Below are 25,514 nucleotides of genomic sequence, written 5' to 3'. Positions count from 1 at the left end.
TACGTAACTAATAATGACAAACGTAATACATTTGGACTTTTTCTCATTTCACAATTAATTATTAACTTTACTACTTTTGAAATGGCATCGTTAACACCATTATAAGCTTGTTGCTGTCGTTTGACTAAGAAAATAAGTGAGGTGTCGTCTGCAAACAATACTATATCATGGTGGCTCTTTAATAGGAATGGTAAATCATTTATGTAGATAAGGAACTGCGGTACACCCAGAGAGACCAGTGACCCCAGCGATTTCAGTCCATTTACATCGACCCTTTGTATTATAAGTCATTTCAGAATTCAGTGAAAATTCATTCAAGATTAGACCATGGGTACATACCAAAACTCTTGAATAAGTACATGACAGTGATGAAAGCCAAGTTAACTATAGTAGCGGTAGTAACGAACAATTATTATTATTACTCTTCATACAAGGCTCTTAATTCTAAATTTGATAATTGAAAAAAGTGTTATAAAATGTATAAAAATTGTATAATGAATATATTATTATCGAGAAACATAATTAAAATAGTAATTGTATTGATAGAACTTATAGATAGAATTGATTGAGGTACAAATTGTAATTTCATGATTGAATTGTAAGTTATTAAGTAGTGTTCCTTAGGAGCAGAAATATTGTTGTATTTTTTTTTCCTCTTTGTTACAATATAAATCCAGAGCAGTGTCATGATTTTTGATTAAGCGTGATGTCGTGCGCCAGGAGGCAGCACGGTGCCGGATGGCCGAGTGTCATGATTTTAAAATATTAATTTAATGATTTGGGTGATTATTAAGGTTAATCTGGTAATATTGGTATCGTGCTCCCTTCTCTTTGCTCGAAAAATAATATAAAAACAAAGGAGGGTAGTTATGAATAATGTAAAACGTCTGGGTTGGAATGGAGAACGAAGTGAACGGTCGACTGACGTGGTTGTTGAGGGATTGTGAAGTGTAGATTTTAAGAAGGCATTACTGTGGATAAGTTAAGGTTGGAGAAATAAATAATCATAGCAAATCAAGTGGTGAGTTTTGTTTCATTTATAGGAAACATACTATACACACAATGACACAAGCAATAAGGAAAAATATTTTTCAGGAGGACGGTCACAAAACAAGCTTTGACAAAGGATCCTGCGAAATTAGCGTCCTGTACAATTGTAAAAACCTCGGAACGTCAACGATCTCAAGTACAAGTAAGTACCTACTTTTCATATTCTGTAAACAAAATACCTATGCTTTGCTGACCAGCAACGGTTAGAAGCAAACCAAGATAAGTTGGCAGTGATTTGCCGGTCCAGACAGTGCATGCATGTGTTATTTTAAACGTCAAACTTCTATGAAATATGACGTTTAGGACCTACTTAAGACTTGCAGAGGCTGGGCTATCAAAATCGTTGCCAACTTAGCTTGGTCTGACTCTATGTATATGTACCTATTAGAGGGGTAGAGACAATCCTAAAACCTCTTTGGTCTGTGCCTTTGTGTGTGGGTCTAAAGGCATCTACGCACCTTGCAGCAAATCGCATGCAATTGTTGATTCATTGCGGCTTTTGATCGATTAATTGAATTCTTTGAACCTTATTAACCGGCAATGTATGTGTTGGATATGGAAGCCGCTATTAAAATGGTAATAACCGTGGTATGGATGCTCAAGGGTTAGGCCGATCCCAGAGACGAATGAGATCAGCAATGTGGAAATTTATAGCCTATAAAGCCATCCTTTCAGCCCTGGCTAAGCTCTTCCAGTCTATACTCCATCGGACTTTATCGAAATAAGTGAAACCGTTTCTATGCGACCCTCGGCACGGTTTCAGAGCGAAACGGTTCGTGGACACTAACCTCCTCCTTGGGTGACTTTATCTCAGAACCCTGCGATATGATATGGGTAAGGTCAATACCGGTAAATGTGGCTGGCCTTCACATTGGGGCCTGTTTACACATTGATTACTGTTTATTGCGAGTTCATATGTTTTTATTCATTAAGAAACTGCAGCATTCGGGCATTCTCGGCTCCGTTCAATATTGTAGCTCAATTTTGGCAACCCTAAATAGCTGAAAGGGATAGTGCCATACATTAGAAAGGAACTGCTTGATTCGTCCCTAAATCACTGTCAAACTTCGGTTTTGTAGGAAGTTTCTTTTCTGTACGATAGTACTATTACTTATTTTGTGACTAAACGCAAGCAGCAAGTCAAATAGCAAATGTATGGACTCGCAATAAACACTGATCAATGGGTAAACAGGCACCCATGTGAATGCCAGCCACACTTACAACCCTTATGCCACACATATTAGCCGTATTGACCTTATTCAAGAGGACGTCCTGTATTTTGATTTCCATAAAGCCTATCGTATCAATAATTATGTTCTGCTATTACACAAACTCGACGTAATTGGTTATTGTCGACATTTGTTTAACTTCTTCGCCAGCTATTTGCGTGATCGACGACAATAATTGTCGTCGATCACGTATTATACTAGGGTGCAGCACCCTTTCTGGCGTTAGCCAAGGTTCAATTTTGGGGCCAATCTGATTTGGAATTGTGATTAATGACTTGCCATCGGCAGTCAGTAACGTCCGCTGTCACCTATACTCGTAGACTCTTAGGTGTTGGGCTTTGAAACTCGCAATATGGGCGATTTTCATGATCCAGATACCATAAGACTCCTGTAAAATACTCTAGTGATATGTAAATTAGAGGCAACCGCGATAGTCCGAGTATATACATCGTACTATTCTTACTCTTAGGAAAGGTCCAAAAAACATTCATCAACAATAAGAAATTGTATGGATACTATCCTTTCCTGTATCATTTCAACATCATATAAACATTCAATTGTCAACTGAACTAGATTGATCAAAATTAAACTTGTACGATTTGATTACAGACAGAGAGGTGATCTAATCGGTGTACCTCAAAGTGTATAATGATACCGTCCGAATATGTCGATATGTTTACGTTACGGAATGCAACCTCATTTCCATTCATTCGTGTTGACAGCTCCGTGGTGGTCAGAGGGCGCGGGGGTGGTAGGGTTACCATATTTCGAGTATTTTATTTAATAAGTTTTTTTTTTACTTTAACTATTGTTAAGATTGTTAAACGTCTAAAAAGTTGGATTTTATGGTTCACATTATGCATTTAAATAAATATTCTAAATTTCATGTTGTCTACAAGGTTATGCTATGATTTTCAAACCAGGATTATGTTTATGACAGAAAAATACCTTGCGTACAGATGTAAGTAGTGCATAATTGTTTTCCATCATAGGTATTTTCTCGGAAACGTTCTTACTTGTCATGCTACATCAGTCAACTTCAGTATTTTTCGTACCGAGACTGGCTAAAATAGCAAGACACGTTCGTCCGTTTCCGTTAAAATACGATGGAGAATAATTAAGCACTACATCTGTTCCGATTTTCTTTTTCAAACTAAAATGATTCTTCTGATTATAGATTGTCTGAGCAAATCAGGTGATGTGGACGGAAAAATAAAATTGGCTCGCCTGTCGATTTGATTTAAGATATTTTATTTTATTTCGAGTGCTCGAATTGCTTCGATTTGGTGACTAAATTGACAGTGAAATGTGGGCGCTAGATGAGATTGATGCCAATTTTTTTCCGTCTGGACGGGCCTTAATACATAAAGTATTAGTTAAATATAGTACCTACCTGTAAATATTAAATCTGAAATCCCTCTTTGCATATTGGATTTTAAGAGACGCGGCCCGATCGAAGAATGATTAAGACACGTTTAAGATCTTGGAAAGATCTTTAAAAGATCGATAACTAAACGACATGTCAAAATTGACGTTTATTTCGATTCCGCTGTGATCCCAATACGATCTATCTACGAAATTTCTACGGTCAAAGTGACATTGGTTGCCCGAATCGAGCTGCTTCTGTCAATTATACGACATACAAACGATATCTAAATGAGAACTTATCTAAAACAGAACTTAACGTTATCGTACCTCATTCTTCGAATCGGGCCGACGATTGTAACATTCACAATTTGAAACGTGAATTTCGATTCATCGCAATATCAAAGCACATATCTAGATTCTAGATTGTAAGGTTGATGTATTTTATGCATTAATTTATTTTTCGGGGACTTTAATGGTGTTCCCGAAACCACTCAAAAAATGGTAACCCCGCCGCGGGGTGACGTCGCCCCCCGGCTGCAGTCTGCGGCCGGCGCCCGCGCCCCGCGCACGCTGCACCGTTGCACGCGCATCGAAAAACCCGCGAAACGCGCGCGCACAACAACACAACTAAACCAACCGCCCGTCTAATCTCAACTCTATGCCCACAAGTGACGGTCCACATTCCAACGTGCGTCTTAATGCACTTTCAAAATAAAGCAGCTACATTCTGTCTTCTGAAAACAAAAGAGCAGCAAATCACCAAGTAAGCTCATTAACCGTTAATTGAATGTTTTGTAATACCTATAGATTTTACACGTGCTATGGTTTATAATAGATCTTAAACTTGATGGAATGCACTATCTACAAAAAAATACAACATATATAGAGGTGTATAGCCTTTTTTTTTTTTAAATAAAACCAGAGGTATAATTTCCTATTGCAATATTGAATTAGGTATGCAATTAATGCAATTGACAAAATTGACACGCGAAAAACTGGCGGTCAACGCCCATCTGCATCTGCAATGCGAATTTTGTATGAGAGCGATTCTGCCGATAGGAAATAGAAAAAAAGTTAGCAGCGATTGTGAAAGCCCAATCGGTGCAAGTGTTATTTTAAACGTCAAACTGCTATAAAATTATGACGTTTACTTAACACTTGCACCGCTATCAAAATCGCTGCCAACTTAGCTTGGTCTGACTATCCGTCTGTAACCCCTCCACGCTTATACTGAACGGATATATTAAATTTGATATTATGGAGATAATTGGAGGCCCGAGGAAGGACATAGAATAGGTAATCTTCAATTCATCATCATTCCAGGCAGAAGAAGTCGCGGGCAGCAGCTAGTGTACCTATGTATACATATGTGTTTCAAGAGTCTCGTGTAAGTTATGCATGTTTTCTGGCGTGTGCATGTCATTGTGTTTGGTCTTTTCTCTTTAGGTATCTATTCACCTTTTAAAAAACAAAGTCCCCCCGTCCTGTAAGTCTGTAAACTCAAAAAAATCAGACAAGTGCGAGTCGGACTCGCCCACCGAGGGTTCCGTACTTTTTAGTATTTGTTATTATAGCGGCAACAGAAATCGGCATCATCTGTGAAAATATCAACTGTCTAGCTATCACGGTTCCTGAGATGCAACCTGTTGAAAGACGGACAGCGGAGTCTTAGTAATAGGGTCCCTTTTTACCCTTTGGGTACGGAACCCTAAAAACAATTGAACAGATTTTCATGCGGTTTTCACATTTCACTAGTGATTCTTGAGGAAGGTTTACTGAGGGCCTACCGCGTACCATGTTTTTTTTTTATGATAGAGGAGGCAAACGAGCAGACGGATCACCTGATGGTAAGCGATCACCGCCGCCCATGGACACCTGCAACACCAGCGGGGTTGTATGTGCGTTACCGGCCTTTAAGATGGGAGTACGCTCTTTTCTTGAAGGTTTGAAGGTCGTATCGGTTCGGAAATACCGCAGGCGCACAGCTGAGGACTGCCAACCATCTAAGTGGTGAGGATGGATGTTCGACGTGTTGCCTCTCTGTTGCACTTGTAAATTCGTACGTAAGTGTGACAGGGGGGCAACACGTCGAACGTGGTTCGCGGTAGGCCCTCTGTTTAGGTGTATACGTTTTTTTTTGAAGAAACGTCACTTTTGATACTGACATATCTAACGATATACCTTTTCCCCCTTATTCATAAACGTGTACTAAAGTTACGATGCCGCTAATAATCGTTTGTCCCTTTCCGACGTATTGATACGATTGAAAGGGACAAACGATTATTAGCGCCATCGTAACTTTAGAACACGTTTATGAATAAGGGGGTTTATGTTTAGCGTATCTTAAACTTCGAATCGGGCCGTTTGTTAAGGGTTTGTGTGGGGGCGGGCGGAGTGTAAGGGCGGGTTGCTAGTTTTAAATAAATATCAGGTACGAAGACGAGCAGTGCAAGCAATTAATAGGCACATACATAGGTACCGGCTTACCTACATATTATCAATCATTTCTACAAAACCTTTTAGTAAAAACAAGTATACACTTTATATAATAGGCATAATAGCAAGGATACATTGATACAAACGAGTTGGTGCTGCGTGGAGTCCATACATTCTGCGGTAACTCTGATTGTCAAAAGTTGACGTTTGACAATTCAGTGACCGCAAAACATGGCGCAGTACAGCGCTATCTGTTTTGGATGTCAAACTAAGGGGCATGTTTTTGTCTAGAATTTACCACAAAATAAGTAATTATTATAGGGACCGTGCGCGTTGGAGGGTCTACCATCTTGTGGCCTGAATCGGAACAATAAACATGTACATTGACACGTCACGTGTTGTCTTGTGCATAGTAGGTTCTGCCATCTTGTGGGCTACATCGGAACAATAAACATCACATTTACGCCTCGCGCCAAAAATCTGACGGCTCATGTGCTGCCTCCTACAGTTCATGCACGCTCCCTATATTTTTCCTCTCTATTACAATAATTTTTGTTTGATAATAGGTAGTAGGCATCTATGTATTGGTAAGAGTGGTAAGACAGAGACGAAAACAAGTTTTATAGACACATTAAATTGAATTTTATGATTAAGTGCACTTGTTTCCGCTTAGAAATATGACTTAAGAGTCGCAACACGAACCAGGGGGCCTACCGCGAAAATCGAAATCCGCACATTGCGGGGATCTTCCTCTTTTACTCTCACTAAGACGTAATTAGAGTAACAGAGAAAAATGTTCGCAATTGACGAACTTCGATTTTCGCGGTTATAGCCCTGGTCGTCGCCATACAATCAAAGTTACGCTCTCATTTTAATACCACATCCTGAAATACCTAACAAGAAATTTGACATAAACATTTTATCTAAGGTCATATGGGCTAAGAACCAATGATATATAACTGAAAATGACAGGAAACAGTATGTGCAACACGGCTGTTTTGTATCTAAAACCTATCATACGCTCTCTGGCGTCAGTCAGGGTTCGATACTTGGGCCGTTGCTTTTTGGGATCATGATCAAATGATCTTACATCAGTTCTTAAATCTGCCAGATGCTTGCTCTACGCTGATGACCTCAAAGTTATTTACGGTGCGCAAGAGGTATCCGACTGTTTATCTCTCCAGGAGGATGTGGATAAAGTGCATCAATGGAGTCTTCAAATTAAGTTGTCCTTTAATGTCACTAAGTGTGCCGTCATGACTTTCAGTAGGGAACGTCATCCACTCTACTACGAATATCATCTAGGATCGGAACCATTATCCCGGGTCAACACTATATCTTGGAATCATTCTTGATAGCCACCTCAACTTCCATGAACACATGATATCTAGCTCGTGATTGCTATAAGAGGTTAGGGTTTATTATTAGGAACGCGAGAGATTTTCAGGACTCTGGTACTATAAAGCTTCTATACACATCTCTAGTCTTCTGTAGTCATCTGTAGTGCTTCTGCAAGCTTGAATCAGCTGCCATTGTTTGGAATCCTTATGAGGTATCCTACGTCTAGCTTTTGGAGAGGGTGCAAAAAGTATTTCTCCGATTCTTATATAAAAAAATATTCGGGTATTACCCGTTTTTATACCCAACAAAATACTTGCTAGATTCTTTAGGCTTGAACTCTTTGGAGGTAAGACGAAATATTAAGCTCCTTACGAGTGCCTGTTGCGTCTTGCGAGGTAATTCGGACTGTGCCGAACTGGTGGCGCAATTACTGCGTCTTTTTGTCCCTACGCCAACCAGAGTCAATTGCCGGCCTCGTGACCGTGGTCTACTTGTAGGCCCGATTTCTCGAACTGTGTCTCACGGAAAATCTCCACTTGTTCACCCTTTACCCCTCCTGAATGCGCTCTTAGCATCAACGCCCTTTTCAACCCAACCAAATTATTTGATGGCAGGTGGAGCGAAGTGCGAGATGAATTGTTGAGGCTCTGTGAGAGGATGGATGCACGTCCTTCAACAGTTTGAATGTGCTTGTTCTGTCTTAGTGTGGTAACTTGCCTAGAAACAGTCGATGCCTAATTAGTAATTGTACATAATATTTTTACTTCACCCATTTTTGTTATTAATTTGTTTGTAGTATTGTAGTGACTTAGTGTATACTGTTATAGTGTACAACTATTTTTGAAATAATAATAAAAATAAAATAAAAATAAGATAGGTTTGGTTTTTTGAGCGTCGGCGTCTAGTCAGCGCTATGGAAAATGGCGTCGCTGCGCAGTTGCGCTAACGTTGCGTCGAACAGCAGCCATAGAGTTGACTTAGACGCCGACGCTCGGGAAACGCTAGTGTGGGGTGGCTCTAACTATATTGATTGTATAGGAGCGGCTTTTTGGTGCAGGATCGTATGACTCTTAAGTACATATTTATGTTCTACTCCAACAACTATGTAATATGGTAATTACGAAGAAGGTTTATATTCAGTGTCTTTCTGATAGTGCCGATAAAATTTACTACGTAACAAAATCTCGCATCATTAATGCAAGAATGCACATGGTCTTTGCTAACGAGCAATAATAAACTTTGATGTCGCTGTGTTAAGGTTGATTCTTACTTTGGAAAAGTAAAGTTGAATTGAGTCGCAATTCCGAGGCGCGCGCTGCGTCCGCGACTCCACGCACACCTGCCAGTCACGCTGGATTTGCGCCCCCACTTATTTTAAATTGGAATTAACAGTCACTATTTTAATAAGATCCCTTGGACTTTATTTATGATTACTATCCTGATCAATGACTTCATATTACCTATACCTTTATGAACAGATTCAACTATCGGCAATAGGTACAGTAAGCTGCAGAGAAAAGGTACCCCCTCTGCATATGTTTGTATGCAAAGGTGCTAAGCGAATAGTATTGTTGACTGTACATACTGATTTATAACCTCAATGACCTCAGTACCAATAAGTACCTTTTCTACTAATAATACTCTTTTACACCATTGACATATATCTAGGGACGGGCCTTACGGGCAATAAGAATGGGGCCAGTGCAGCGGTGTCACGCACATGAATTCTAGCTAATCGTGCAGTATAACGCCACAACGCGATTGGTTGATGAGTTCGCAACACACGCGCGATTGGTCGCAACTAGTTGCGTTAGATTGCACGATTGGCTCGAATGCGAAAGTGACACCACCACCACCACCACCACCATTCTTCGTGCCCGTAAGGCCCGTCCTTAGATATATGTCAATGTTTTACACAGGATCTTTAGAGTTGTGAATGATAACAAAATAAAATAATGACCATGACATATTCGCAATTTTATATAAAATAAACAAACAGTTGTAACTTGTAACCATCAAAGCAGCAAGTGCCTGTTTTAATTTAGATGCTATACACGAAGACATAAAGGAAATTATTGAATTATTGGTAGAGAATATCCTATTTTCTTTGCTATTCTAATAATGCGATTTAACTTAGCGACTATATATGCTTTTTAGTTTAGTCTTATAAGGATTTTTAGTAATATAAACCAGGCACCTATTTAGAGAATAGACACTCAACGCGTAGCAAGGTTAATAACTCATCCTAGTAAGGTATAAATTAAGCCTTTAATCGCCAACGTTACTGACACTCTTGCACTGGCAAATATATTATGTAGAAACTTAGAGAGGGCACACTAACAATAATGAAGTCACATTACGTACATATTACAGTATAAGATAAATTGTAATTGCCTCAACCTACCTTTGACATCACAGTTCATTCTTACTTTTTATATCGTATTTCCATTAGTCTTCTAAGGGGCATTTACCACACTGGGTTCATCCAATTCAGCCTGATCTTAGGGGGATCTTAATCTTCATGATGCTCTAAATATTACTTATGCATCACTTATAGCTGACTCATTAGTAACGGCTGACTAACGATTTCTAGACTTTGTACCTACTTGTCCTAACATTGGTCGAGTCATGCTCGACTGGACATGATAAACATACATATTAATGTCGTGTGCTCATTACTACATTCCCATGGGGATTAGTCAGAAACTGCTGAAGGATGCCGAAGTCATAAATGAGACAGCAATCTGCTGATTTTAGTAGAGCTATCAAACAACTCTAGTCACTCACTAAGTCAATATGTATTTCGGCCCTTGCCTTGACACAACAAGGATACTAAGGGTCGGTTGCACCCAACCATTTGTCAACATTAAATCGTTCGTTAAATTTTATTGTTTTTATATATGGGAAGTTTTATAGTTCACTGTTGAGGAACCTCGATCAATCAGCTAATTGTGGTTGGTGCAACTGACCCTAAGAGTGCTGGAGTTTCGGTTCCTTTCTATCAAGTCCATTAAGTACGTCATCTGATGATGAACTGATGCTCGCAGCAGTCTACTGCTGGCATAGTCACTTTTAAAGGAGCGCCACAACACCAGACTCCTTGCTTTTCTCTTGTATGCCACTTGTTTTTGTTAGCAAACGTGCTATGCCAGTTATGACCAGCTCACTGCCCCTTTAGCCTACAAAGAGTAGTAATATTGTTGACAACTTTGATTTATTTTACTGATTTCCATTTAGAATTATATTTCTAATTCCTAGAGAATCATAGCTGATAACAAAGTTCCTTAGTTTGTTACTAGTTAGGACTAAATAAAAGTAGATTATCACAAGCAGAGATCCACTGACTAAACCTGGTCCCGTGATTGTATCTTCCAGATTGCTGATCAGATTTCCATACTAATTAGCTAACTCTACCCTAGACGAAGGTAAATAATGAATATGTAAACAATATCTAAAGGCCTAACGTAAACCGACCGTACCCACTCGCACCAGACATCAAATTATCTACAGACTTAATGAGCTAGCTGTCTAGGGTGTTCACGCTACACTATTCTAATTTGCATCTTACATGGTTGTAACAGAGTGTGATGTGTAAGTAATACCCCTAGTTTTGTCATTTACTTTTATATTGGCTGTTTAAGCAGTCCCTTACCCGCATGGGGCTCCCCTGGCTACGAGAATTGCTCAATATTGAGCAATAACCAATGGAACGTAGCCACCACTTAGGGTAATAACACTAATAAAATAAGTAAAAATGTATTGGTCCAAATAGACGCGATTAGTGTAGTTGATATTGATACTAGGTACGGCGTAATCTAAGGATTCGTATTACACTTATTTGATGTACTGACAGAAAAAATAGGTCTCAGTAGGTATAAGTATTCTCCGATTGCTGTATCGAAGACGGCTTCAGCCAAGCTGAGTTGGTATTTTTTAGGGTTCCGTACTTCAAAAGGAAATTTGGAACCCTTATAGAATTACTCGTGCGTCTGTGTTTCTGTATGTCTGTCTGTCCGTTTGTCACAGCCTATTTGCTCCGAAACTAATTGATCAATTAAGTCGAAATTTACGACGGATTTTTTTTTTATGGTAGAGGAGGCAAACGAGCAGATGGATCACCTGATGATAAGCGATTGCCGCCGCCCATGGACACCTGCAACACCAGAGGGGTTGTAAGTGCGTTGCCGGCCTTTAAGATGGGAATACGCTCTTTTCTTGAAGGGTTGAAGGTCGTCTCGGTCTGGAAATACCGCAGGCGACAGTTCATTCCACAGTTTAGCTGTGCGAGGCAGAAATTTCCTGGAGAAATGCACAGTTGAGGACTGCCAACCATCTACCTACCTAAGTGGTAAGGATGGAAATGTTGCCGCGTAGAGCGATGGCGAAAAGAAGCGGCAGGGATTGATCCGAACAATTCCTCGGAGCACTCCCTGTTGTACATGCGATAGAAAATGCAGAGCGAGGCCACATCTCTACGCAGCGCCAAGGAGTCAAGCCGATCCGAAATACGCTGCTGGCAGTCAACAATTCGAGTCGCTCTTCGTTGGATGCGGTCCAGAGGGAGAAGCTAGTACTGGGGTGCCCCTGCCCATAGATGAGAACAGTATTCCATGTGCGGGCGCACCTGCGCCTTATAAAGCTGTAGGCGTTGGGCCGGTGTGAAATACTGTCTCGATCTGTTGAGCACACCGAGTTTTTTTTAGGCTAATTTAGCCTTACCCTCTAGATGGCCGCGGAACTAGACTTCACTCGAGATGTCGACGCCAACGATTCCGATACCGGCTGTGGCAGTCAGGGGAGTGCTCTCAAAACGAGGTGATACGACGAACTCTAACTTTTTTGCGGTAAACGCGCAAACTTGTGTCTTGGTAGGGTTGAAACGGACTAAGTTAAGTCGACCCCATTCAGAGACTTCTTTTAGGGAAGTCTCAATTTCAGACTTCAGACAAAAGTTTGTTCCGGCTCTCTTTGACGTTTTCCTGAGAGATATTGGTGCGGCCGGCGTAAGAGGCATCACCCGTACTATCATCAGCATAACAATGAATGCCGCTGATTTGCAGCATGTTATTGATATGCAGAAGGAATAGGGTGGGTGATAGCACACAGCCTTGGGAGACACCAGCATTCACAGGCATGGAGTCTGAGCATTTACCGTCAACATCGACCTTTATGCTTCGGTCTGCTAGAAAGCTCCTGACCCATACACATAATCTCTCGGGAACATGTAACGTAAACGCACAAGGTTTTCCCAAAAAATCCAAGTATACTTCAATTAATCCATCAGCTTTGATGATTCATTTGAAGACCAGTCACATTTCCCGAGACTGCAAACTAATTTTACCTTAAATCGAAATGCTAAAGTTAAAATTCTATTGGCGCGTATGTGGTCGATAAATCGTACCATGCCTGGAAAAGGGTTAAACGGTGGTTAGCATAGGACCTAAGAAGTATATTGAGATATATTTTGCTTAGAATTACAATGAAAACCTGCAATGTAAATCAACACTCGTTTCGAGCTACGAGATATTTGTAGTAATTGTCAATGCTTGTTGACAGTTACTATAGAAATCTCGTATCTCGTAATGTCATGTTATGTTATATCCCGTAATATTTGTAGTACATTGCTGCTTGCTAAATGTAAAAAATAAATAAAGGGGGATTAAGTAAAACTTGAAAAACTTCTTAATTATTACATGGATAAATTCTAAGTCTGGTTAATTTATCGTCCGTAATGAATTTACACACTGTTTAATCCCACGTATTTTATTTTTGTGTTATTTCGTAAGATCTATCAAATGACACCGCTTCTCTAAATCTGTCTAAGTAAATAAATACAGCGGTCAACATCGATATACAAACTATGCATATTATACTTGCATATTATACAAGCCACCGTGTAATAATACTTTTCTCAGTCAAGCAGAAATATTTTAGGGCTGTATCTCCTAAACCGTACGTCGTAGCGTAAAAATAATCAAATTTTCTTTCCCCTCTTAATGACCCCAAAGTAATAATAACAAAACAAAAAAAAAACAGAAAGAAAATGAAAAGAAACAAAGCGTAATGGCGTGTGTCGTAACGCCTAAATCATTACATTTTTGTTCCCCTTCAATACCCCACGCACTGAATAACCTATCACATTAGGACATGAAACAATCATCATCATCCTATTTTTTTTTACTTATTTCATTGCAAGTTTGAGAAAAGCACTATACAAATATCGGCGAGAAACCGGGTTGCCGGCCGCGTATCCCTATCCGTCTATATCTACTTGGCCTGTAACTCTTCGTTTCCCGTCCTCTATAGTAATGTACTATTCCGTTACCTACATTTTTGTTTTTGATTCGACCCCAACGGGTTTTTAACTTCACTCGCGTTTCAAAGAAACATTGTTAAAAATTCTGTGATGTACGGAACCCTTGAAACGCGAGTCCGACTAGCACTTAGCCGTTTTTTTTTACCGATGAAACTCTTTGTGTCCCCTTGTTTTATTTAAGAGGGTATTTATTTACATGCATAAATGGTTCAGAAAATATCGGACATGCTGTAACTGTACTGCTAATAATATTTTAAGTATTTTTGTAAGTCTTGTTTATATAGGTGGGTACTGTTAGAAAAAACTTCCTCCCTCGATCAGCTAAACTGAACCATCACCCGCAGTATATTTATGGCCGTCCGGTGCGGAGCGGTCCGTACCGACCAATATGTTTTAAGTTCATGAGCGTTTCAGGGTAAAGCTGACGGGTCTGCACGGATGACGATCAACAACGACAGGTAACTTATATGATTGATCAGACACTATAACCAGCATTAGATCTTCAAACCTTCAACAAAACAAGAAAACAGCGTACCTCCTCCAATCTAAAAGGCCGACAACACACTTGAAACCCCTCTGGTGTTACATGTGTCCATAGGCGATGATAATTGTTTACCATCGGGCGAACCGCCTGCTCGTGTGCCTCCTAACTATATCATTAAAAAAAGTGTTCCATAGATAGACTAAACGTATCTGCTAATGCAGACCAACGTATTTGCATGCCTCATGGCTAATAGATCTTAGATACAGGCGCAGTCGCCATAACATCAAGTATGTTAGAGAGGCCAAGGTGCTCACAAATATCTGTAAACGGCTGTATCGCTAAAGTGCGTGCTGAATTGACTTCCCGTTTTTTCTGGAATTCATTGACGTACTTTATTAACGAAAGTCAATTATCTTCATGTATAAATGTATTGTATGGCTACTACCCTAGAGAGTCTAGAGACCCGTTTCATGAAGGCTGGTAAGTTTTAAGTGGGCAGCACTTAATGTTTTTTTTATAATTTTTACAACTGTCGACTAATTTTATATTATTGGTTTTCTTCATTCTTTTTTACATTTACTTTATTTACATTTTCTTTTTTTTAACAAGCCTATAAAGTTTTGCACTGCTGGACAAGGGCCTACCCCTAGACTTCCAATCTTCCCGATATCCTGCAGCATCCGTCCAATTGCTGAGAAATGCGTCCAGGTCGTCCCGCCATCTCCTCTTAGGTAGGTTAGGTAGGTCTTAGGGCGCTCTTAGGCGTTTACGTTGTGGCACCCACTCCGTGGGTAGTTTACCCCACCTGTGTGCATGCATACGTCGTAAAGTTTTTTTACGATGAAATAAAACCAACCTGAAAATCACACAATGTTTTCTTCATATTTGCTTGTGCCCTATAAGGGTCGGCCGAATTTGCTTAATAAGTATTAGTACATTACAAGTGTGAAAAGTAGGAATCGACACGCGTTTCGAATTACCTTTTCGCACGTGTATTGTACCAGGTTCATCAGTACATCGCCCTTTAAATTTTCGATATACACATGTGTAGTGCTTAGTTACCGATTTTATTAAGAGCAAATCTCGGGTTAACAGTAACAACGCGCGACACAGAATTTTCTTACAGGCAGCACTTCTAAACATTTTTGTTTATTTTCAAGAATACATAAAAAAATTATTTGATTTATACAAATAACCCATTCTATTTAATAACTATAGCGTGCCCTAAGTATGTGCTTGTTTAATACTCGTACAAGCGGAAGTCTCATTCTAATAAAAGGAGTTTAAAAAATGCTTCCGCTTGTATTATAAGTTACATGCGTTTAAGAAACGAGCACTTTGCATGTTTCGTTCAAATAAAATCGGTAATCTAGTAATTTCTGATTTTATCACGAACGGTCGGGAAAAATAAGCGGCCATGCATTTGTTGTGTACAAGCGCCCATGAAGGGTTCCGTACCATTTATGACGTATTAAAAAAAAAACTACTTACTAGATCTCATTTATACCATTTTTGGTGGAAGTTTGCATGGTAATGTACATCATATATTATTTTTAGTTTTATCATTCTCTTATTTTAAAAGTTGCAGGGGGGGGGCACATTTTACCACTTTGGAAGTGTCTCTCGCGCAAACTATTCAGTTTAGAAAAAAATGATTTTAGAAACCTCAATATCCTCTACCTATCCATACATAACCCACGCGTATGGGTTTGATGAAAAATTTTTTTTTGAGTTTCAGTTCTATATATGGGGAACCCCCAAAATTTATTGTTTTTTTTTTTCTATTTTTGTGTGAAAATCTTAATGCGGTTTACAGAATACATCTTCTTACCAAATTTCAACAGTATAGTTCTTATAGTTTCGGAAAAAAGTGGCTGTGACACGGACGGACTGACAGACATGACGAATCCATAAGGGTTCCGTTTTTTGCCATTTGGCTACGGAACCCTAAAAAGGGTAAAGTTTTAACTAACCTAGTGACAAATTGTACTGGTAAGGTCACCATGGTAACTCCAGGTTTAACCGGTTAACTCCGGGTTAGTGGGATGTTGCAAGCAAGTGGCCCTAAGACATGAAAACTTTACCCTTTTTTGCAAATAAATTGTTGATAGATACGAGTATGCTAAAAAGAGAAGAAAATAAAACCGTGCAAGTGGCGCTTAGAGTAAGTAGCTTTGCAGCTGTGTGCAAACAGCATGCAAATACAGAAAGGCATCACGTACTTTGAACATTGAACCAATTCTGGTCAAGGTACTAACTAACGAGATCACTGTTCACAAAATATTTCACATATGTTGCTCTCTTTAATAGTGCAGTATATCTAAGAAATATGGATAATTATGTATGTATGTCACTTTATTACACGTAAAAATGGTTCTGACATATGGACAGACGGACGGACGCACATGACGAAACTATAAGTGTTTTTGCCCTTTTGGCTACGGAACCCTAAAAAGTCACAACAAAAATAAAAGATGTAAGATGTACAGAGGCTTTATTCCTAAGAGAAATTAACTTTATCTCAATTTATATTAGGTATGTGTTTGATCGCCGACTTCACACACTGTCGACGAGAACTTTAAGAGGAAAGGGGACGGCCGCTTCTGCATACAGACATTAGTCCTCATTTCCTTCTCTGGATATTGACATATGGAAAATCGCTCCTAGTTTTAACAATAATAAAAAATCTAAAAAAGTGAAACGTAGGGGCATAACTGTGGTTGATACATAACTAATTGTGTCAAAATATTTTTAATCATGTTAATATCCAGAGAGGAAAATGAGGACTACGTTTGTATGAAAAGGCGATTTTGCGCGGGTCCTCCACTTTCGTCTTAAGGCGAAGGGTAGGGCAAGCTCTTTCCATACAAACTTTGTGCGCGTTTTTCTTCGTTTGTGTTTGCACTACAGTTATTATTTTTGGTAAATATGCTTATTTTTTTGCTAGCTAGGGCTTGATGTATTTTTTTTTAATAAAGAAAAAATTCTACATCAAGTTCTGCGTATATCCAATATATACAAGCAAAAAATGAAATAAAATGGTATATTGCCAAAACTAACGAATAAAACTTGCACAAGGTTTGTATGGAGAATGCCTTGCCCTACCCTGCGCCTTAAGAAAAGAGTCGCCAGCGAAGAAAAACTCCACTAGCTCATGGGACCTTTTCTGTCATAATTTAGTATCGGTCATAATTTCCTAAAATCGGCCTGTGAATATACAGATTGTAAAGACATTAAATAATAGTGATAAAATAATTAACTCATATTTCTTTACAGTGGACAGTAAATATTTGTTCAGTATCAGGAGGGGCCTATCTTATTGAGCATAAACATGCAAAGGTTAGTTCCGCCGTATACTTTACCTATAATGCAATCATTGAAGCGATAATTATTCTTATAATCCATATTTTAGTTCGTTATAAAAATATATTTTAGTGACTTGTACATGATTTACGCTTCTAAATAGAGTTAGACCAACCTAAGTTAGCAGCGATTTTGATAGCCGAGACTGTTCAAGGATTATTTTAAACATCAAACTTCTATCAAATTATGACGTTTACATAACACATTCACAGTCTGGGCTGTTAAAATCTCTGCCAACTTAGCTTAGTCTGGCTATAAGAAAATTAAAGCTGACATAGTTATAAATCACTAATAAATACAAGTGGGTTATAATATTAGGTTAGGTTAGGACTAGGACTAAATATAAAAGTTAACACTTTGTCATAAGTAACAGAACCTATAAAATTAAGCACACAAGAATCTGTTCCCTGTTTGTATTCATGTCGAAAACATCAAAAGCTGTAAACAGTAATTAAAAATCGCGGTTGAGGTTATCCACAAACAAAATTGATGATGACAATGACGTAGGACATGGTCCGCTGCGTGCGTCATTCGTAGCCTTATTGTTTACAAGATAAAGTCGGTTTCGGAGTATTTTTGTTTAGGTGCAAATGATATATTACCTATTCTTTTTATTTTGCAGTTCGCACCTAAGAGTTAACTATATATTTCTGGGCTTGTTTATTATTATGCAACCAAAAAGTTCAACTTTTTTTTTGTATATCAATCAACTAAACATGATTATAATTTGGTAACTAGTAGAGTGTGTACTAAATACAGTAAAGCTGTAGAGATAAGGGACCCCCCCTCCCCCTGCATAGAAATTTGTTTACAGGTAGGTCCACTTATCTCTGCAGCTTACTGTACTTATATATCCAAAAACCTGCGTTCAAGTAGAGCGAACTCTACCAGCACTACCGTCCGCACCTCCGTTCGTACTGGTTAATTATTTAGGAATTCATTATAGTTTCATTCATTCACAAATTTACTTAGTGTTCATTTGAAAGTCATATATTGCTGTTCATTGTTCAGCCTCTACTTAAAGAAATAATTACATATTTTGTTTTCGTCACCGACTTCAACAGAACAAAAAGTGAGGGAGTATTATTATAAACGTCATTATTTCACATAAATTTGACATCAATGATGACATCTCCACACTTTATCACTGCAAACGCCACGCAGAGTTGGCTCGGTCCGACTCTACCTATTATTTTATTTTTATTACCGTAAGATTTTCTTTAAAAAAATCTAAATGTATGAATTTAATTGCACAATCAATAAAATATATGTGCAAGCGAGTCACACTGAAATCAAGATCAATCTGAAGGTATTGTACGGGTATTTACGGTTCTTAAAGCCTCCACCTGAGAGTGAGGTAGTACCGTTGTGACGCGCGGTGATGGTGACGCGCCCGTGGCGTCATGATTGTGCTATTTACAGATTTATACACACCTCTAGTCTATTAGCGCTAACCATCATTTTTTGTTTTCGTTTTTCCTAACAAAGTACTTTAATCCCGTCAATTGCCATAGGTAAAAAGTACTCGTAATGTTAATTTTAAACTACTATATGCATAAAGAGGACTATTTTTAGAGTCCCGCGATAATCTAGGTACCTACCTACCGGGTCCTCTTCGACTCGTCAAAGTGCTAGTCATAACGCAGCTACTAAGGATGTACGGAAAGTCACTTTTGTCTAGTCGCGTACCTACTGGAAAAGATGCTTTATCTGGTTAGCCATATTGACACTAAAACTGGCATAATTTCACGTAGTTTACGACATCACTTGTCTTGTGACTTTATCATTAAAATGCCAAATTGGCAGTGAGGTCACCACTTTTACAAAAATAAATCTTTATCACGTATTAGTACGTGACTGATTCGCTTCTGTTTGTGTCTATATATATTGGCATATTGCGCAAAGCTATTGGTTGCATTGCATTGCATCCAGCGATGGTTGACGGCGAGTGCAACGAGTGGCCGGAGTATGCGTGACGTGAAGCGCGTCATCGGTGACGCCGCACCCGACCGTCCATCTCTTTGTAAACACGCAATTTCTCCGCGCGCCCGCCGCCGCCGCGCCGCATCACAACAACAACAGCTGATAACTGTGTTGCAACTGGCCCCTTTAAATAACAGTATGACAATACTCATGACGACATAAAACCGACTTCACTAACTAACAAGAATTAAACATGATGTTGCTAGTTACTTACTTATGCTAAACATTTACATTTATATAAAATCAGACAATAGGTAAGAGTTGCGATGTGTCAATGCTTGTTTCAGGCCGTCGCGTTTCGTGTAATGCTCGATGGACGCTCGCTAATTTGGTCGGTAGGTTTTGCAATTTGGTACCTATCGGAGGCCCGAGACTGAGAGGCTATGCCGAGGAGCGCAGAGTGCAACAATGACGTCATGCGGGGCGAGGGGGGCGGGAGGCGCGGGACATCGAGAACGGAGCCGCGCGCCCGTTCATTGTAGTTTTTCGATTATTGTTTAATTAGGGCGAAACGGCGGCGGAGCGGCGGCCAGGGCACGTCCACGCGCGGCCCGCTCGCAGTTATCAGCTGGAGGAGTACGTACAGAGCGTAGTAGGTACCTAGTCATTTCAGGTTGTTACTTTGCGTGATTATTTTGCTGATTTAAGTATACTTATTACGTGTAATAATACATGACAACAATAAAAAAACACACATATGTAATAGTTATCTATGTCCTTTTTATAAATTTGAAATAGGTACCTGACTGCTAAGATATTTTAAGATATTGTGATTTTGAGTGAAATTGGTACTGTAAATGTACCAATGCATAAAATAAAATATGGAATTGACGTTCAAACGTATGACACAGAAGTACACATTTGATATTTATTACATTAGGATATGATTCTTTTATTTACTATTTCCTCTCCAGTTTACTAAAAAAACATAGGTTTAGGTTTAAAGAACTTTATTCTCATAAAGAATTGCATAATTCACTTACATGAGAAAATTCACATGTTAAAACTAAGATACATGACATGATATAAATAACTACTTATACAGGGTGATTCATGTGACGTGAGCTGGACTAAGACTACACAATCAGTAAATGATAATGAATCGTTCACCATCATATTTAAGTAAAACAATCACGCTTTTTATCTGTTATTTAACTTTTTCTTAAGGACAAATTTGATTATCTACAATCATGGACACCCTACAACAATTAATTAACAAAGATAAAACCTCTTTAACCGTTATGACAGCACTTTGATTATGAAGAAAATAAAATGTCACACTTGAGTGAGATACGATTTTATAAAAGTAACCACACTCCGATGCAATTCAATTTGTCACTTATTATGGATAAAACAAAGAGGGTGACCATAAATATCGTAAATAAAATAAAACTCTTTTTTTTTAACAGTAAAAATTAAATTAACGTTAATCTCACAAATACTGGTACGAAACAGTTGCTGATAATTTACCGAATATGCGGGCTTGATCCTGCTCACGTCTCCTGAATCATCCTGTATACGTTTCTCTATTGGGCTTATAGAGGCTTAAAATGTTCATTCATAGGTTTTAAGTCTCTAATTCGGTCACGTTTAAAATTTATCATAAATATATAGTTGCGGTGCAGACGGTGATACGGTTGGTAACGGCTGGCGGCGGCGGGCGCTATCTGGCGGGCGGCGACCGCGCCGCGCCGGGGGCCCGCGGGGTTGGCGGCGGGAAAGAGCGCGTAAAAAGGCGAGCGGACGGCGCGCGCGCAGCGCGCCGATTCCAACACACCGACCGCAGCGAAAATCCTCGCGAACTCTACACAACAATTTTCACAAACAAAAATTAAAGTTTTCGCTGAAGTTCTCACACAGTTTAGTTCACTACCTTTTTGCGAAACTACATTTCTTGAGCTCCGATTCAGAAGCGTTGCTCGTAAATTATTTACATGTAAAAACGTTTCAGCTTCAGCATTTTAGTAAGTTATTTTCTTTCACCACCGTTGTCTTGTGTGCATGGTTTATAGAGTTTCTCGTACGTGGGCCGGTGTTGCAGTTTGCTAACAGTTCGGTTAGCAGAATCGGTGTTCAGATCTGCGCGCCTTTCACGAGGTCATCGCACTCGGGGCCCCGCCGAAACGAGCCGGCCCCCGCACTCCCCATACCCCTGACCCCCTAGGAAATTTGCCGACTAGCTCTCTCACTTTGCGTCACTCGCGTTTCCAAAAAAAATGCAATAGTTCTTCAGATGTCTAGACAAGTTGGCTCATTATCTCTGACAAATCGCTTCGCAATCGTTTTCTCAGAAATTCAGTAACGATTCAAGGTAAATTAATTGTTCACCAGTGTGATTCATATCTACATATGTAGTATTTCATGCAAGTGCTGGATATGACACACCATATCAAAGTATAATTGTCTTGTTTTCATTATTAAATAATATTCATTTGAATAGGTAGGAGGGTTAAAGGTGATAAGAGGAGGATATTATGGAAGGTTGTTGTCGGTATTTGCCCATAAGGGCAGGTTTTCTGTTTAAAAACTTCACTAAATCACATAAAAATTGGTGGCCTAACTAAATAATGCATTGTAAGAAATATGTATTGTCGCGTCAAGTACGTAATTCGATGTCTATATTTAGGAGTTCGTCGATGTCTCAAGGTGATTGTAGATCCGTGGTGTGAAGTGTAATGCATCCGGCGACCGTCCAACTAGCAGACGATGGGTCGTCTGCCAGCCTCACGATATCATAAGTAAAGACTTGATCGATCAATTTAAATCTACAATCAATTCTTGAGCATATCATGCCAGATCAAGGAAGATGTACCGTAGTACCGACCGCTCTAGCAATTGAAACAATATTTACCTACGTACAGTCAGCATCAAAAGTAGCGGATGAAATAACGCGCCAAAAGTATCTGATATTCCGGATAACTTTTCCAAATGTAGATAAATTTCTGGAATTCGCGTTCAAAAGTATATCTTTTACAGTCTTTGTTGTTCTATATTAAACACATAACTTTTTGTTAAGCTGTTACAAAATATAGATACTTACTGAAACGTTATTTGATCCGCTACTTTTGATGCTGACTGTACAAACACGTTTTTGCTATAGTGTAAATCAGAAATTTCTAAACTACAAACATGACGTTTTGGATGCTTTGTATGGTATAGGTAACTTTAATGGTGACTGTAAGTACGTAGGTATAGGTGCACAGTAGTTGTACGACCTGATGCAGTCATCCTACTCCGGTGGCCAACTTAGAGTACCTGACAACCCAATGTGCGGCCAATGGTGACCTTTCTCAATGTTTCTTAGAACGTTGAGTTCACCGCAAAAATTAGATCGGCTTCCAGTGAATCAGATCCTAAAGAAAATGCTTACGGCACGCCCACCGCGCGGTCACATGAACCGAAGCCGCTAATAAAAGGACCATTAACTGGCGTAAGAATTTTTAACGTCAGCGTATGCGCAATCATGTGAATTTGAAATGTGAAACTTGTGGTAGATCAGGCATTGGGAACGTGCTAAATCTTAATGTTCCATATTAAGAATTCACATCACGATATTAACAAGAATTGTATTGTATTGTGTTGTATTCTACTTTCATTTGTGCAGCGTAAATTTTTGCGCGAATATCTCAGACGGTAGAGTGAGTGGTTTTATTGTTGTGTATTCTGTTATCTTCTCGTTTAAGTGGTATTGCAATGGCTTAGACATTTTTTATAAATAATGATCATATTTTAACTAGAAATTGTTAAAATTAATGTCAATTAAACATGAATTTGGGCTGTTTTCTGCAATTTTAAAAGATCGAAGTATCCTATTGAGTAAGTATTCTAAGTATTAAAGATTGGCTAGTTTCTGAGGATTTCACATATGAAGATCGATTTGGCAATATCGGTGGGTGTCGTAGAAGCAGTGAGTGGACGTGCGCGCTCATCGGCAGTATCCGGGCCAATGCCAGCCATAAACTAGAAAAGTATTGTCCTCGATGTTCCAAGCGATAACCACATTTCGACTGACGAGTAATGTGAACTTTAGCATATTGTGTTAAGGTTTGTGGTTGTGTGGCAAATGTTGCGAGGTTGCGCGTGAGATATGTGGAGCCGCGGCATGCGGGTCGCGCGGCGTTCTCACGCTTTGAATATTCCTGCTCCCGGCTTCCCCTCCCCGCGTGTCGACGTCCCCCGCCCCTCGCCTGGGCCCCGAACCACCACTAGGGTTGTCAACCAGATAGAGCCAGGGTCACTTAGATGAGTACTGATCCTCGTATCAGGTCAAATCTGTTGTCTGTGCTGAATTAATCCTCTCTCATTTTGCTTCAATTACAATCTATGTGAAAAGGATTGTAGTATCCGTTATGAAGAACAAAACTTCTAAAAGTCTGTTTTCAGAATTTGTATTTCTGTTAAAATAATAAAAATCTATTTTCAACAGTGTTTACTATCGCAGACCACTAGGTGTTCAAGCTGTCTACCTGCCTACAGTGGCAACAGTATATTTTGTTTTAAATGTAAAAACAATAGGTAAATACTTCGAAACTTAACTTGTACGACAGATTTCGCTTAGTACATTCTAATCACTCATTCTTTACTTCTTTTTTTACGAATACAATTATTTACCTAATTATTTTAATCTCTATTTACCAACTGCCTTTTTGTTCATCAACAAAACTGCAAGTTACAATTTCACAATAACATCGTCATCATTTTGATGTAATTAACACGCATTTGAGCCTAACCTACCTAAAGCTTGTCTACCTAAAGGTTGTCTGGAAGAGATCGCTCTGTAGCGATAAGGCCGCCTGTTGTTTACCTCTATCTTCATGTACTATATGTGTTCCATGTACATTTTTTCAGAGGTCGTGCAATAAAGAGGATTTGTTTTGTATTGTATTGTATTGAGTTTTGGGTAAAAATATTGAACTTACTTAGCTTCAGGGCGTTGTTGAAAACCGAAGTGTCCGAAGACTGTGCCGACCCTAAGCGGCGGCCCTTCAATGACGTCCCCTGACTCCCGCTCAAGATCCGGACACTAATTGAATGAACCTCACTAAGTCTGTTTACGGCCTCGCCGCTTCGCCACTTATCTACACATATTTATCTCACTACCGGACATTTATTCTCATATCATCAAAATACTAACCTCCTTATTTAAGATTTAAGATCATTTAATCTCATTAAGAATTTTTACAATTCACTTGCACGAGTTAAATCATTAATAATAAAATGATTATTAATGAGAATACATTTCTGTTTTTTTGTGACTGAAATATGTCAAAACAAAAACATGTGTCACTATTTTGGTTAGTCTATAGGGAGCGTGCATGAACTGTAGGAGGCAGCACAGGAGCCGTCAGATTTTTGGCGCGAGGCGTAAATGTGATGTTTTTTGTTCCGATGTAGCCCACAAGATGGCAGAACCTACTATGCACAAGAAAACACGTGACGTGTACATGTGCATGTTTATGGTTCCGATTCAAGCCACAAGATGGCAGACCCTCCAACGCGCACGGCCCCTATATATGTAAGCTAACTTCTACGATGCTCGTCAGTATAAAAGTCATATTTTCATGGTAGGAGTTGGACGTATATGGTGGCATTTTCACACTGTCTCTTGCCAAGTTGGTGCGGGTTAACCTCCAAGTGCCTATTATTACATCGACGATCTGACGATCACACTGATCAAAGGGCCTCTTACCATTGGTCAAACGTGAGTTAATCACATCAATGTTGCCGGCTTACAGTGTTAACAGTCACAATATTACTTACAGGTGCCGGCTGGCAACTTACAACGGAATCTTGATCGCTGAACCCTTTGTTGTGCATACTATATTTTGTATGGGGGAAGCTTTTGGCCAGCAGTAAACAAATTTTCACTAATACATATAATGGTAATTACTACCTAGTAAAACTAGCCTGATTTCGAACCCTGGTAAGGGCATATCATATGTGT

The 25,514-nt window shown here is 39.2% G+C and overlaps 1 long non-coding RNA gene across 1 annotated transcript; it reads left to right on the top strand.

Moving 5' to 3' along the window:
• The first annotated feature begins 1,043 nt into the window (after nucleotides 1-1,043).
• Nucleotides 1,044-20,483, top strand: LOC133523486 (uncharacterized). Its single transcript, XR_009800232.1, has 3 exons — nucleotides 1,044-1,192; nucleotides 10,800-10,849; nucleotides 17,501-20,483. It is a non-coding gene; the product is annotated as an uncharacterized LOC133523486 (long non-coding RNA).
• The last annotated feature ends 5,031 nt before the right edge of the window (nucleotides 20,484-25,514 follow it).

This window comes from Cydia pomonella, chromosome 12, assembly GCF_033807575.1.
Source record: "Cydia pomonella isolate Wapato2018A chromosome 12, ilCydPomo1, whole genome shotgun sequence".
NCBI classification, from domain to species: domain Eukaryota; kingdom Metazoa; phylum Arthropoda; class Insecta; order Lepidoptera; family Tortricidae; genus Cydia; species Cydia pomonella.
This window is presented reverse-complemented; position numbering and strand designations above follow the sequence as displayed.